Source organism: Equus caballus, chromosome 7 (assembly GCF_041296265.1).
Source record: "Equus caballus isolate H_3958 breed thoroughbred chromosome 7, TB-T2T, whole genome shotgun sequence".
Lineage (NCBI taxonomy): Eukaryota > Metazoa > Chordata > Mammalia > Perissodactyla > Equidae > Equus > Equus caballus.
Genome location: NC_091690.1, coordinates 46,690,021 through 46,701,949, shown reverse-complemented (window position 1 = coordinate 46,701,949; position 11,929 = coordinate 46,690,021). Strand labels below are relative to the sequence as shown.

The window sequence follows — 11,929 nt, the reverse complement described above, 5'->3', positions numbered from 1 at the left end:
TGCCTGAGCCCCATGCCACCCTACACCCTCACCCAGTGCAAAGGCTGGGGGGTCCAGTGGGGGATTAACTGCAACTGCTGTCTTTGGGGGTGTATTCAGTCAGTCAACATTTACTGAGCACCTCCTGGGTGCCAGGGACTCTGCTAGGTCTGGGAACACAGTGATGAACAAAGCAGGCAAGATCCTCTGTTCTCGGGACTGACAGTCTAATCGAGAAGAGAGAAGAGAAATCAGACAACTGAAAGATCCCGGATGTCAGATGATGGTAAGCGCTATGGAAGAAAATTGAAGGAGGTGGATGGAGGGCGTGGTGGCAGCTGCAATTCTAGATGAGGTAAGTCGGGAAGCCCGACTGAGAAGGTATAGAGACCTGAGGAGATGAGGGAGGAATCATGGGGGAATCTGGGGGAAGGGAGTTCCAGGCAGAGGGAACAGCAAAGGTCCTGAGGCAGAAACATGCTGGGTGTTCAAAGGCTCCCCGAGAGGACCTGTGTGGCTAGAGGGAGGGAGTGAGGGGAACAGATGGAGGAGGTGAGGGCAGGGAGGTGCTGGGGCAGACAGTGCTGGCCTTGCATGCTTGGGGACGACTTTGGGTCTTGCTCTGAGCGAGCTGGGAGCCACAGAGGGTTCTGAGCAGAAGAGGGCCATGCTCTGACTCAGGTGCTCCCAGGCGCCCTCTGGCCACTGTGGGGGTCAGTGTGGGGCTCAAGAACAGAAGCTGGGAGGCCAGGGAGGAGGCGACCACACTGGTCCAGGTGATCGATGCTGGGAGTGGGAGCAGGAAGGCTACAGTGGAGGTGAGCAGCGGGCAGGTCTGGGTGTACCTGAGGGTGAGCAGATGGACTGGAAGTGGGATGCGGCGGAAATAGGCAGGTTGTGGCCCGAGCGCCTGGAGGATGGGGACCACGGAGGGAGGGCAGTTTGCAGGGTCCGTGTAGGCGTCACATTTGGTTTAATGGATCTGCAAGTGGAGGTGTCGTGTTGGGGCCTGAGTTGACATCAATAGTCTCATTTACTCTTTTTGAATACCTGGGGAGGTAGGTAATTTCTCCCCATGTTACAGAATGGGAAACTGACGCTGCATAACTCGCCCAAGTAGTTAAAAAATGGAATCAGTTCTGAATCAGGCCTGTGTGATGCAAGGACCTAGCCTGGAGCCACCGCCCTGGAGCCACCGCCTGCCTGTGCAGGGGACAAGGGGAGGGGCTACAAGGCCCCAGCTTCCCTCTGGCCCAGTGAGCCCCGGCCCCAGGGCAGGACGCAAAAAATGGAGTAATCAAGAGAAGTAAGATTGCAACGCAATATTTAAGAAACCTGAAATTTATGCAAAATATCCATGGTGACCAAAATAATCAACGTTTTAAATAAAGGCAGGGTCAGTCAGAAAGCTGTGAGGAGCCTGAGGGATAGAGAAAGGGGGACACTGATGCTGTCCTTTTCTTGAAGATTTCCACGTTTTGTTCACCATGGATTTTTTTTTTCTGCATGAATTTTTACTTTTTAAAATAGAATTTATCTTGGTGGCTACTTTGCTTCATGCACCTCACTCTGGTCCTGACCCGGGTTCCAGGCCCTGTTCTGGAAGCTGCGGTGTGACGGTGACTGAGAGACACAAAGGCACCGGCCTCCTGGAGCTGCGACTTCGTCAGGGAGGCTGAAAATTCACCAGGAACAGGAAGAAAATTTCAGAGCGCCGACGAACTTAGGAAGGCTAAAACAATGATGAGTCATGACAAGGCAGGGTGCAGGCGCCTATGATTTAGGCTAAGGGGCCCCAGGGGAGCCTCTCTGAGCAGGAGAGATTTGAGCTGAGACCTGATGGTTGAGAAGGAGCCCATCGTGTGTGAGGCAGGAAGAGGGAACGGCAGGTGCAAAGGCTCTGTGGTTGGAGCAGGCAGGGCTCTCTGAAGAGCGTGAGGGCCAACGTGGTGTGACCCGAGGGCTCAGCCTCCAAGGCCATGGGAGGGTCTGGATTAGGTTCTCTGTGGGAGGGGGGAGCCCAGGGAGGGCTTTGGGGGGGGGATGTGATCTTATTTGTACATTTAGAGATTGTAAGGGCGGTTCGACAGAGAATTACTGTGTGACCCACAATTCCCCTCCTAGGCATATACCTAAAAGAATTGAAAACAGGGACTCAGATAGATACTTGCACTCTGGTGTTCACAGCAGCATTATTCACAAAAGCTGGAAAACAGAAACAACCCAAATGTCCATCAGTGGATGAACAGATAAACGGTGCCAAACACATTCACGCAACGGAACATTACTGAGCCGTCAAAAGGAAGCGCTGATACACACGGCATGGATGAACCTTGAAAAACTATGCTGCTTGAAAGTCAGACATAAAAGGCCACGTGCCTGTGATCCCATTGACATGAAATGTCCACAACAGGCAAGTCCAGAGACACAGATGCACATCAGGGGGGCACCAGGGCTGGGGTAGGGGTGGGGAGTGACTGCCACTCGGGGCGGGTTTCCTTTGTGAGGTGGTGAAAATGTCTCGGAACTAGACACTAAATGTGAATATGCCGAATGCCACTGAATTACCCGCTCGAAAATGGTTAGTAGCTCATGTTATGTTATGTGAATATCACCCCAATTAAAATGAAATTATGGGGGGAATTGAGAAGGAGCCAGGAGACTGGGGAGGTGGCTGCCGCCGTCAATCCAGGTGACAGGCGACCCAGGCCTGGGACAGGATGCTGGGGAGGGGGGTCCGAGTCGGGGCATGTCCTGGAAGCGGACCGACAGGACCCCTTCCCCATTGCACCCCCATTGGGACCACACCCTGAACCCGAACCCGGCAAACACCCACCCTCCTGCTCCCGGAAGCGAGAGTCCGTGCCAGCAGGCAGGGACGCCATGGGGCCCAGTTGGGGCCTGAGTAGGGGAGTCAGAGGGCTGTGCTGCCCTCCTGGCCTAGAGGGGCGGGTGCCCCCTGCTCCTGGCCCCCAGGTGCGGAGGCCCCGCCCCTTCCCCCAGGTGTGGGCGTGGAGAAGAGGCCAGGAGGGGGGGAGTGGGGGGGGAGGGGACGAGGGGGGGAGGGAGAGAGCTGGGGGAAATGGGGGAGGGGACGATTGGGGAGGGAGGGGGGATGGGGGAGGGGATGAGGGGGAAGGGAGTGGGGAGAGAAGTGGGGGGAGAGGACGAGGGGGAGGGAAAGAGGGGCGAGAGGGGGGAAGGGGATGAGCGGGGAGGGAGAGAGGTGAGGGAGCAGGGAGGGAGAGAGTGGGGGGTGTGGGGAGGGAACGAGGGGGCAGGGAGGGGGAGGAAATGGGGGAGAGGGCACCAGGGGGGAGGGAGAGAGCTGGGAGGAATAGGGGGAGGGGACTAGGGGAGAGGGAGAGAGCTGGGGGAATGGGGGGAGGGACGAGGGGGGAGAGAGAAAGCAGGGGGAGAGGGGGGAAGGGGATGAGGGGGGAGGGAGAGAGCAGGGGGAGTGGGGGGAGGGGACGAGGGGGGAGGGAGAGAGCAGGGGGAATGGGGGAAGGGGATGAGGGGGGAGGGAGAGAGGTGGGGGGAGCAGGGAGGGAGAGAGTGGGGGAGTTGGGGGAGGGCTGCTAAGGGCACAGAGGAAAGGGCCCTGGCCCTGGCAACCTTGGAGGTGAGGAGAGAGGGAGCGGGCCCCAGCGGAGGGCTTGAGAGAGGAGGGGGGAGGAAACCTCTGAGGGCAAAGCTGAGGGGAAGACTGGGGAGCAGGTGCGGAGTCAGAGAGAGTCCTGGAGATGAAGGGTGCCTGTTGGGGGCCACTTGGACAGTGCGTGGGGATAGCTGGGACTGTTGGGGCGTGGGCCTGGCCTGTGGGGACTTAAGGACCCCAGGAAGGGCCTGTGCTCTTCCCGCCTTGGCCGGGACTTTGGGGCCTGCAGGAGAGGCCGTGTTCTCAGGCCCCCTCCCTTGGGAGGAGGTGGGCCTGCCCTGCTTGTCCTAGGGGCTGGTCCTGGGGGTCACGTGGCTTCTGCAGAGGTGCGGCCAGCTAGGCGGGTCTACTGGCCTGGCTGTCCCTCCGTCTGCAGGCCCCAGGGCCTGTCTTCACCGTGCAGGAGCTGGGGGTGGGCAGAAGGCAGTGAAGGAGGTTGGGGCAGTCCCGCCGGCAGGGGGCTGGGGGCCATCAGTGCCTGAGGCGTGGAAGACAGGGCAGGGCTGTGGATGAGCAAAGCTGGGAGGCCAGCAGGGCCAGGGGGCTCAGAAGAGAATGCCCCCCAGGGGAAGTGAACTCCATGCGCAGGTGGTCTGGGCCGGAGAGCCGGTTCAGAGGAAGCCGCCAAGAGAAAGGTCTGCAGAGCCCAGGCTGCAGCAGGATAGGGAGCAGGGGGGCCTGAGGCAACCTGGAAATGCCTGCCAGGTCTGAAGGGGCTGCAGGCTCTGTGAGATGGAGTGGAGCTGGGGAGTGATCGAGCAGGGAGGGGAGGGTCCCCGGAAGTCAAGGCCATGGCCACAGGGAGGTAGAAGCTAATTCCCGACCTTGCGACCTTGCGTGGGCCCAGGACAGGGGCTGCAGAGCCAGATGCCAACCAGGGAACAAAAATGCAGAATTGGGGCAGCTGTGAGGCAGTGAGTGGGGAGGGGGGCAGCCGTGGGGAGCTGGAGGTGCACCCCCTTTTAAGGCGGCAGCTGCTGGCTACTGCTCAGCTCAGGCCGAGAGCGATCATGCGAAAAGTCAGGCTCAGAGTCGCCAGAAGGGACTCGTCAAGAGAAGTCAGGGTTTTGTGCAAACTTGCCTGAGCTCGGCCTCTCGCACACCCATGTGCCACGTTCAGTTGCTACAATCTAGCACTTCCATCCCTCAGTTGCCCCTCAGTGGGAACAGGCACCAGGTCCACAAAAAACACCTGCACGACATTCGTAGCAGCTTCCTCGTCACTGCCAGACGCGGGACAGCAGCAGCGTAGCTGGCCCGGCAAACGGAAGACAGGCTGGGGCATCTTCTCGCCGTGGAGGATGACGCCACGTGAGAAAGAGCCAGCACCGTGCGCGGTGAGTCTCGAGACAACACTGAACAAGAGCACAGAACACGAATAGGACTGGCGCGGGCTCCTGTTCCCGTGGCATCCAGGACGCGCAGGAGCCGGCTGTGGAGTCGGCCGAGGTCCCTCACGGTGGGCACTGACCCGGGGCTGGAGCTTCCGTGCTGTGGGGCTTCCTGGGCCTCGGAGGAAGCTGATAAGCATCCCTGGCCTCTCCCCCCGGGTGCCAGCAGCATGTCTCCAGTTGTGACGCATGTCCCTTGTGGGGGGCACAGTCACCTTCAGGAGAGGACCTCTGGGAAAATGACCCTCTGGGAGGGGACACCCCCTGGCCAGTGGCCTTAGGAGCTTCCAGGGGTCTGGAATATTCCATATCTTGAGCCAGGTGGTGGTGACAAGGATGGGTCATATTTTAAAAACCCACAGAGCTGTATTCTTAAGAGGTACGTGCTTCACAATAGGAGAATTAACCCTGTGACATGATGAACCCCCAAAACATCACGCTGAGTGAAAGGGCCAGACACAGAAGGCCGCGGAGTGAGTGACTCAGTTGACGTGCAAGTCCAGGACAGGAACGTCCACAGAGACACCTGCAGGTCAGCATGCGCCAGGGGCCGCGGTGGAGGGAGGAGCAATGGGGAGTGAATGCTAATGGGGACGGTTTCCTTCGGGGTGGTGAGAATGTTCTGGAATTAGGGACTGGCGATGGTGGCACAACACTTGAATATGCAAAACTGCACCAAATTGTACACTTTAAAATGGTAGACCTTACATGAGGCGAATTTCACCTCAAAAAGAAATTATTAGAAAACAAAAAAGAGTTGACCCTCACCAGCTCCACGAACCCGACCCAGCCAGCCTGGCCATGGTGCACTTGGGTCGGGGGGAAGGAACACCCGAAAGGGAGGCGGCTCCACAGGCTGGCGGGAGCCAGGGCCACCTCGGCGAGCGGAGGGCTGAAGCCACGTGGAGGCAGAGAAAGATGTCTGTGCTGGGAGAGTGCACTTTGGATCCAAGGGTCAGCCCTGCGAGGAGCCGGCGGAGGTCAGAGGCCAGCCGCAGATGGGCAGGGACCGGGGCGTTCTGACGTGGACGCGGAATGACAACTGCTCAGTGGCCATGGAGGGAGGAGGACACGATGCTGGTCCAGCTGGAGGAGGGGCTCCCACGTTTCCCCGGCTGCCCACAGGGGCGTGGGCTTCCTGAGGCTCGGCCTGCGCGGGAGACTGAGGGCCGTGAGGTGGCATTTGGGCCTCGGCCTCCCCGAGCCCCGCAGGGAAGCTGCCCCACCCCCGGGTCAGGGCTGGGCTGTGGGCCTGTCGTGGGCCGAGTGGTGGCCCCCACAAGATATGTCTGCCTAGACCTGTGAGTATGACTTTATATGGGAACGGGGTCTTTGCAGAAGTAATTAAGTTCAGGATCTTGGATGAGCTCCTCCTGGATTGTGGGGCCTGAACCCAGTGACAAGTGTCCTGAGAAGAGAGGAGAGGGGGCAGGGAGACTGGAGGGACGTGGCCATAAGCCCAGGACCACCCGCAGCTGGAGGAGGTGAGGAAGGGCCCCCCGGGCCTCGGCAGGGCACGGCCCTGCCGATGCCTGGGTCTCAACTCTGTCCTCCAGAGCAGTGAGGGGATAAACTGCTGCCTGCTCATGGCCCTTCATTAGGGCTGCCAGAGGACACTAGCACGGCCCTGCGACATCCGGAGCCCTGGGGGGCTAGTGGGACAGGGACAGGCAGCCGCAGAATGGGCCATCCCAGTGCGCTGGAGGAGGGCATCGAGGGACTATCAGCAAGTAACAAACACGCCAAGCAGCCAAGTCTAGAACACCAACTGCGTCAGCAATGGCACATGTGACCTTCAGCGTCAGTGTCAGGGAGACAGTAAGGAGTGGTGGGGACTGTGGTGAGGGACAGTGAGAATTGTCAGCATCTGTCAGCACTTGCTAAGCCCTTTCCTTACACAGCATTAACTTGCTGATCCTCGCAGCAGCTTTAGAAGCAGATGCTCCCATTATCCCCGTTTCCCGGGGGTTAACTTTGGGATGGGGCCGTATCAGCCAGGGCCCCATGAAAACAGGTGCTACTTTCCGATTGGGTCATTTGAGCAGAGCTCAATGAAGGGACAAATGTATGAAGTGTGGCAGACGTAGGGAACCTCAGGGTATCATGCCGAGCCATGAGCCAGGAAACATGGGGGCCATTAGCACCCGTAGGTCTGGGAGGCGAGAGGAGGGGCAGTTACCAGAACCTGGAGAGGTCACAGGCTGCGTGGATGGTGTGGACCCGTGACCTCTGACAGGGATGCAGCCGACCCTCAGGGGCCACAGGTGAAGGGGCCAAGCTGGGGAATGAATGTCCCCACTCCCCGTCCTACGCAGGGGTCCTCACAGGACAAACCCAACCTGAGCCAGAGGACCCAGGAGCCGGTGGGTGGGGTCCACACAGTCCCGCTCCCAGGACACCAGGCGAGGGGGAGAGGCGGAAGATTCCAGAACAGGAACATTGAGTGATTGCAACCCAGGCAGTCTGGGTCCAGAGTAGCCCTAACCACTCACCACTCGAGAACTGGCAGCACTGTGCCCTGGCCGGGCAGCCTGTGGGAGTGTGGCCTCCACTTTACGGAGCCTGCGTCTCTCAACGGAAAGCCAGGGATCCAGATTTTTAATCCCCTGATATTTCAAAGCTAGCAACTCATTACCATTTTTTAAACCCCTGCATGGGCAGATCAAATCACATCTGTGGGCTGGATTGGGCTCTGAACCGTCAAGCCCACACTCAGGAGGTGGACACGGAGCACCAGGGCAGCCAGGGGCACCATGGTGGGGGGGAGGCACCCCAGAGGGGCCTGCGGATTTGACCAGAAGGTGCTGGGGCCGGGGCAGGTGCGGGGTGTCGGGTCAGGAACTGAAGCGATGTTTTGGGTCTAGGTGGGGAAGGGCCACTGGGAGCCAGGCGAACAGGCCTCCCCTTTGAAGGAGAGAAGCCACCGGTGGCTTTGGCACAGACGGGTGACTCGGTCGTGTCGTCCCCTCTCCCCGCCGCGAGGCTGGCAATGGGTCTGGCTTTCCTCAGGGGGTGGAAGGACCCGGATCCCTAAACGAGTGAGGGTGGAACAGCGCCTCCCTCAGCACGCTCACAGCTTGGTGCGAGGGTGGGGGCCAGACGATGACGCCAGGATGTGTAGTAATGGTGGGCCAGCCCACATCCGAGGGGGGGCCCGGCGATGCCCTGTGCTCAGCGCCTGGGGTGCAGGGGCAGCACATGGCCCTGCCTTCGAGGGAAGGGACAACCGAAGGGGGAGGACAGAGGGGAGAGGAAGATCCCAGGTGCTGAGACGAAGATGCAGACGTTGAAAGGATGTGACTGGGGGAAGGGGCCCCGGGCAGGCGGCCACCGCCCAGGAGATGGCAGTAGGCAGGGGAACGGGTCCTGGTGGGTCCCAAGCCACCCCTCGCCCCCAGGACGCAGCCGCCTGGCCCACCTCCTGCCAGAGTCGCCCCCATCACACCACCAGGAACAAACCCCCGGCTGACAGGGATTGCTGCCTCGGAGCCGAGCAGGGAAGAGGAGCGAAGCCATCTGCTCTCCCTGATGGGATGTGATTCCCCTCCGCCCACGTCCTCCGGCAGCCGCCACACTGGATAAATCGTTGCAAATGGGTTTTCCCGGCCAGTCACTGGGCTGTTTTAATAACGGTTCATTTTCTGCCCCGGGGAAAAAATATTCCATCAAGAAATCGGGGATAGGGCCGGGTGGAGGAGGGGGGGATGGCTCATTCTGTGCGTGTGTGTGTGCGTGCACGGTGTCCCTGGCACCTCAGAGAAGACTCCGGAATGTCCTGCTGAGACACCAAGTGACCTGTCTGGGGGTGGGTCATGCCCAGCACATCCCATCACCTGACGAAGGACATCCCCAGGTACATTTGTGGAGCGCCTACTAGGTGCCAGTCCGAGCTGGGTGCAAGGGGACACAGTGGCCTCCAGGCAGCGCCCTCCCCAGGCTTATTCTAGAAGGGAGAGAGTGACACTAAAAAGTAGTGTGCAAAGCTATGTGCTTACGATGATGGAAACTGTTAGATCTGAGCATCACCAAGCCCCACCGCCGGGAAGGCACCCTCAAGCTGAAATGTGGGGGACAGACGACAGAGTTGCAGGGGGAAGGTCGTGCGCATGGAGGGAACTTCCTGGACAAACATCCAGAGGCTTGAAAGACAGGCTCAGACCTAGGGGAGAAGCCTGGCACCCGTGTGAATGAGGGCCGGTCGGGGCACCGAGGAATGGCTGTGTCTCGGACCCGGGTCAGCGGCCAGAGACCTGGGGGCCCTCCCCGTGTGTGGGCAGAGAGGACTCCTCCTGCCTGGACGTGGCCGCACCGTCCCGGGCATATTCACCCCTTTGGTCTCAAGGCCAACCGGCCATTGCTTCGCTGATTCAGAAACAGCAGCTCTGGGAGGTCAAGTGGCTTGTCGAGGTCACCCTCCATCCCTCCCCGTCCCCACCCCTGTTCCTCTCCTCCTTGTAGTGGGTCCAATGGTGGCCCCCCAGAAAGATATGTCCACACCCGAGCCACCAGAACCTGTGACTGTGACCTTATTTGGAGAAACGGTGATTGGAAATGTCATTAAATTAAGAATCTCGACATGAGATCATCCTGGATTAGGATGAGCTCTGAATCCATTGACAAACGTCCTTGGAGAGAAGAGAAAGGGAGACAGACACACAGACAGAAGGAAGAAGGCCACAAGGAGACCGAGGCAGAGAGGGCAGGGACACAGCCACAAGCCAAGGGACGCTGCGGCCTCCAGAAGCCTGGGACATTCTCCCGAGTCTGCAGTGGGCTGCCCTGCTGTCGGCCCTGTGATGCTGATTTGGACGTCTGGCCTCCAGAGCTGTGAGACAGTAAATGTCTATGGGTTTGTTTTGTTTTCTGTTGTTTTTGAGCCACCCGGTTTGGGGCTGTTTGTTACAGAAGCCACAGGAACCGGTGCTAACTCTCTCAGCGAATCACCTGAGACTGCCTGGGTATGTCCTCTGTCTCTCTGCATCCCTCTTCCCACCCCTCTCCCGCATCCCTCTTCCCTCCCTCTCCCGCATCCCTCTTCCCTCCCTCTCCCGCATCCCTCTTCCCTCCCTCTCCCGCATCCCTCTTCCCATCCCTCTCCCGCATCCCTCTTCCCATCCCTCTCCCACATCCCTCTCCCACTGGGCTCTTTTCCCCGCCTGCCAGGGAGAGGCTCCATCCTGCCAGGTCCTGCGGTCCATTCTCAGCCTCCAGGACGCTGTGCTCTCCGAGTTCCCCTCCCGCCTCCCAGCTGCCCCCTCGTGGTCTCTTCCACTGACTCCTCCTCATCTCTGGGCCTTAATGCTGGAGACAGAGCCCTGAGCTGGCCCTCTGCTCTCCTGCGGCTACACTCACGGCCCTGGGGATTGCAACCAGCCTTGAGAATTTAAATGCCACTTAGACCTGACAATGACCTCTCCCAGTGACATCTTCTGCTCAGGCCTCTCTGCCAACCTTCAGGCGGCTGCACTTGGAAACCTCATGGGCAGGCCCAAGCATCAGGTGGGAGACAGAATTCTCTACTCCACCGCTGTCCCCGGATTTGCACCCTGCCCTGTCTGCCCCATCTCCCCATCTGCCCGTCTCCCTGTCTCCCCGTCTCTGTCAGCAGCAGCCATGGCCCCTGGGTGTGGGGGTGGGTAATGCCCCCAGCACGTTCCTGTGCACCTGGGACCCTGGAATGTGACCTTCTTTGGAAATAGGCCCTTGCAGATGTCACCAGCTAAGGCTGTCGAGATGGTCTCTTGCTGGATCTAGGGTGGGCCCTAAATCCTGTGATGGGCGGCCTTCTAAGAGGACGTACATCCGTATACCTGCGCCCACCTGCACGGCCACCAGCCCAGGCCAAGCTATCCTTGTCTCCCACTTTCACAAAAGCAAGGGTCTCCCCGCGGCCCCTAGTCCCCACCCAGCTGCTTCTCTGTGGCCAGAGAGGCCTTTCGAACCAGAGCAGACCCCAGCTGGCAGGTGCTCAGTGAGGAAGCAGTGAGCTCTGGTGGCGTCAGGCTGGCCGGGGTCCCTATCACAAGCTGGGGCAGCCCTGTCCCTCCCAGCACGCCCAGAAGAAAGGAAATGATTGCAGGGGGAGCTCCCCCGGGCCCTGGGGCAGCTCGCTGGCCTCCACCTTCCTCCCTGCGTATTCAGGCCGGGGCCGCCTGCCATCCGTGGGAGCCACACTCACGAAGCACAGACTGTGTGCGCCCGACTTCTCAGTACCTCACAGGCACGGTCTCATTTAATGCCTGAAATGAGCAAGAAAGACCCTGAGAGAGAAGCGCAGAGCTGGAGGCGGCCCCCCTCCCGGTTTCAAACCCTGTGACAAAGCCGTCGTCTAACCAAACGGCCTGGGCCTGGCGGAAGGACAGACATGGGCACCAGCGGTACAGAACCGAGAGCCCAGAAACAGGCCCAGGCATGACCGTCAGCTAATGTTTGACAAGGGAGCCAGGAAGGCTCAGGGCAGAAAGGACAGTCTCCCAGTAACGGTGCCCGGTAACGGCATATTCGGATGTACAAGGATGACACTAGTCCCCATCTCACACCACTCACAAAAGTTAACTCGAGATGGACTAAAGGTCTAATCCTTGAGAGGCGCCACGATGTAGGACTGTCATGGTCCCCGCTTTAGACTCAGGGAAACTGAGGCACAGAGCAACAAAGCCGCTTGCCTAAGGGTGACTCAGCCAGTCCCCGGCAGGGCTGGGATTCGAACCCAGGCAGTTTCAGCACCAGCGCTGGGGTCTTCACTGAGATTCGGCTCACGTGTCCCCCGTGTGAAATCTCTCGCTTCTGGCCAGCCGGGTCGCACGCTCGGCCTCGTCCAGAGGGCAGTGCTGTCTTGGACAGATGGGGGCCCTTCCCGCCCTCGGGGAGGCTCCTCCCAGCTGGGGAGACAGGGAAT

At 59.7% G+C, this 11,929-nt stretch overlaps 1 long non-coding RNA gene across 1 annotated transcript; it reads left to right on the top strand.

The window, feature by feature from the left end:
• The first annotated feature begins 540 nt into the window (after positions 1-540).
• On the top strand, positions 541-10,749 carry LOC111774274 (uncharacterized). Its single transcript, XR_011440927.1, has 5 exons — positions 541-2,392; positions 4,791-4,977; positions 5,429-5,563; positions 9,937-9,989; positions 10,195-10,749. It is a non-coding gene; the product is annotated as an uncharacterized lncRNA (long non-coding RNA).
• Positions 10,750-11,929: the final 1,180 nt, after the last annotated feature.